Genomic DNA, 4,049 nt, shown 5'->3' on the forward strand with positions numbered 1-4,049 from the left:
TTCCTGGATATCTTCTTTTTCCTTCTTAGCCAAAAATGCTTATTGTCTGACTTCCTCCTCTTCTTTCTCTTGGCTAATCAAACAGCTTCTGGTTCAGCTTGTCCTTGTTTTTCTTCAGTTTTTCTCTCCTTCCATTTTGCTTGGCTTTGGTTTTCTTTTCTGCTTCTTTTGTGGCTTTTTCTTCTTCCTCAGTTTTTTTTTTTTTTTTTTTTTATCCTTGGATCACAGCATTATCAATTCATGTTCTTATTCTGTTTATTTCTTTTTTTCCCTTTGTGCCCTTGTTGCTCTGTTCTGTTTTTCAATCCTTCTCCTCTCATCATATTATTTTTTATTTTTCTTCTTCATTTAAATAAGAAAATTCTCTCCAAGAATCAAAATTATACCAGAAAGAATGAAATGGATCTATACCTTCTAATGATGAATTCATAACACCAAGTTTAGCGACTTCTTTCTTTTTATTTGACCATCTGGAATTCCTTTCAAACACTGGGGAAAATACATCAAAGAAAAGTGTTCTTTGCTTTACTTTAGGAAGGAACCAAGTTATCAAAAGTAGGATCTACACTGTGGAATGCTTATCTTTTCACTGGATCAGATAGCATTTCATAAGCTTTAGTTATGCAAGTGAAATAGTGTTATCTCTCTCTTTATTGGTTCACCAGCTGCTTTCCGTTTGTTTTAAAACCATTGCTTTATCTTCAGCTCTTTGTAATCAAGTGTTTTCAATGTGGGAAACTCTTCTAACTACAACCCTTCATCTTCTGATTCTAACGATAACTCTTTTTATCCTCCAGTTCCTGAAAAGAGGCAGAAGCATTTTGTTTCTACTCTTAACAAAAGCTTCAAACCACATTCTCAGAGGTTCAGCTTGACAGAATGCGGAAGCAGTCAGAGCATGGGTGACAATGGTGCTATGGTTGTCTGCAGAGCTAGGCAGGAGCAGCATAAGGGCACCAGGCTACATTGTATTTTCTTTATCCATTCATCCAAAGATGGACACTTGTTTCCATATCTTCATTATTGTAAATAATGTTGCCATGAACTTGGGGTGAAAACAAGTTAGTGTTTTCATTTTCTTCAGATACATACCCAGAAATGGAATTGCTGGATCATATGGTAGCTCTATTTTTAATTTTTTTGCAGAAAATTCATACTATTTTCCATAGTGGCTGCACCAACTTACATTCCCACCAACATTGTATAAGAGTTACGTATTCTCCATATTCTCACCAACATTTGTTATTTCTTGTCTCTTTCATAATAGCCATTCTGACAGGTATGAGGTGATATCTCATTGTGGTTTTGATTTGCATTTCCCTGATGATGAGTGACATTGAGCAACAGGTACAAGTACATTATAAATTGGCTATCTGTATGTCTTCTTTGGAAAAATGTATATTCAGATCTTCTGCACATTTTAAAATCAGATTTTTTTGCCATTGAGTTGCATGAATTCTTTACATATTTTGGATCTTAGCTGCTTATCAGATATATAATTTGCAAATATTTTCTCCCATTCAATAGGATGCTTTTTCATTTTGATGATGGCTTTCTTTGCTGTGCCTGTATTCATTTGACATACTCCTTCATTCCTAGAACATTTACTCTCTGGCTCAATAAAGTGTCCCAAAAGTTTTAACTGAGGCCTGGAATCAGTCATCTCTAGAAAGTTCTGATACTTTTTAGTAGGAAATGACATTTAGAAACCTGGGTGAAAAGTTTGCTCATTGCTGCTGTGGTGGAGAAGGGATGCTACTGCAAGGCCTTCATACATACATAGCACACATCTGTATCTATTCCTTTATTATTTAAATTATTATATTTATTGAAATCATGAGTTCACACAGATACAACAAATTCCAACCTAACACCACAGTGTCCATTCCAGTATTCTCCCTTTCCAGTAGATAAAAAAAATCTTGACTCCCATTTTTCTTGATGTCTTTATCTTATCTTTTTTATTACCCCCCCCATTTTGTAATCCATGTCCCATTATTGCTGCCATCTTTTCCCTCTATAGACAACATCTTTATTCTGCTCAGGCTCTGAAACCTCTTGGCTAGGTTTCCCTCTACACATGGGTGCTCACTTCACCTAGCTTGCGCTCCAACATTGCTTTAGGGCGCCCTGCCCTGTGAATGCCCTCCTCACCCAGCTCTGGCTCCCCTACACAATAACCACTGCACAATGCCCACCTTATTCTGACTTTAATATCTGAGCTTTTTAGAAAGGAGAAAGGAAGCCAACTGATACATTATCAAATGCTGTTTTAAAACATGGGAATTGTTCCAGGAAATAAGAAATCACCAGAAACTTTCATTTGAATCTGCTAGAAAAAGATCTTCAGCAAATTAAAGCATTTTTAAGTGAATTCTAACCATGAAGAAAATGTTTATTTCCCATGAAGATCTTGACTACAAAACTGTAGTCATCATACACAACTTTGTGAAATTTCCCCCAACATATACATTGTCAGGACCTATTTAGAAACTGTCCCTGCTCCCCTTCCCCCAGGGGATTTACAGGTAACAAAGCCCAGATACAAAGGTGGGTCAGGCCAGGTGGAGACATCCGATCAGTGGGGGGCATGCATACTGTCTTCCTGGATACCAAGGAGTATAGGCCCCGCCCTTTGGGAGCCTTTTTGGCGCCAATCTCAATCAAGGTCTAATAGGCTCTTTCAAATGTCTACTAGAGTAAATTGTAACTCAATTGGTCACCTAGCATCACTGTGGAGTTTCCTATGTTGTTACAATCTCATTGGCCACCTGTGCATGGCCAGGCCCGACCGCATGGCCTTTGCCCTTAAAAGCTAGCCTGTGGAACAGAGAAGGGTCGCCCTCTCTTGCAAGAGGTGCGGCCCTGAACGTTCTGTTAGATTCTTGATGCTTGGCCCAAAATAAAGCTTTGCTTGACCTTCGCTTTGTATCAGTCTCACTCCTTTAATCACGGACCCATTATTGGGGCATAACATACACGACCCAGTGTAAGTACAAATGTAGACTCACATACCACAGAAGAGATACTGGAAAGGTCTAACTCACATTAATAAGCTTTTAAGTAAAATGTGTTCTGTCCTCCTACCTTGACAAATTATCTTTCATAACAAAATTTTTTAAATGTATGAAACTGTTTTTTATAAGATCAAAAGCTAAATATCAAAAACAACTGTATTTAATTACTACCGCACATCTTGGGTATTCTGTTGATGAGTCAATGATAACTGATTATCAACAAAACATTCATTAATTATATTTATTCCATTGATGAGGGAGCATGAGGCTGGCTGAAGACAAAGCAAAAGCTGGCGCCTTGCACCCCGTCTCCATCTGCTCCCCCTCAGTCAGGGGTAGCATCCCTCAGGCAGCCCTGACTGCTATGAACAAAAAGCAAATAGTTAAGAGTGCAGGGATCACAATCCTGCAAGACAGGAGTCTCCCTTGGCTTACAAATGTCCTAAATCTCACTAACAAAGAAGATTGATAGCAGGATTGTGACACCCCACCAAAAAGTCTCCCAACTATCTTAATGTTAATGGCTGGTCTAAAGACAACGTTGATCAAGCCACAAGGGCAAGCCCTCTTTAGCATATGAAACCTCCGGTGAAACATCCCTTCCCCTCACCTTCCCCCAACAGCAGGGTACAGAACCTGCCATCCCTCACAACCCGGGGCAGCAGCTTTTCCTGCCCACGGGTCCTGTCCCCGTGCTTTAATAAACCACCATTTTGCACCAAAGATGTCTCAAGAATTTTTTCTTGGTCATCGGCTCCAGACCTCAGCCCACCAAACCTCACCTAGGTTCTAGAACTTCATCACCATGAAATTTACTTTTCTAGTTTCCATTCTAGCAAAATCACTAATTATGTGGTTATAATAAAGATTTTTCACATAGTGAATACTGTTGCGCTGAAAATAAATTTAACACATTTAAAAAAAAAGGTTTTTCACATAGTTAGTTTCTACTCTCAGTCATTCCTAATTAGATGGCCTTTCTTGAACCAGAGAAGTTCCTATATAAGTTTTTGTTTGTTTGATGGTTCCTAA

General features: G+C 38.7%; 1 pseudogene; it reads right to left on the bottom strand.

Annotated features, from left to right (window-relative positions):
• Positions 1–302: 302 nt before the first annotated feature.
• LOC123393813 lies at positions 303–1,042 on the bottom strand (annotated as a pseudogene).
• Between the last annotated feature and the right edge of the window lie 3,007 nt (positions 1,043–4,049).

Source organism: Mustela putorius, unplaced genomic scaffold, assembly GCF_011764305.1.
Source record: "Mustela putorius furo isolate JIRA1106 unplaced genomic scaffold, ASM1176430v1.1 tig00001012_pilon_pilon_pilon, whole genome shotgun sequence".
Taxonomy (NCBI): Eukaryota; Metazoa; Chordata; class Mammalia; order Carnivora; family Mustelidae; genus Mustela; species Mustela putorius.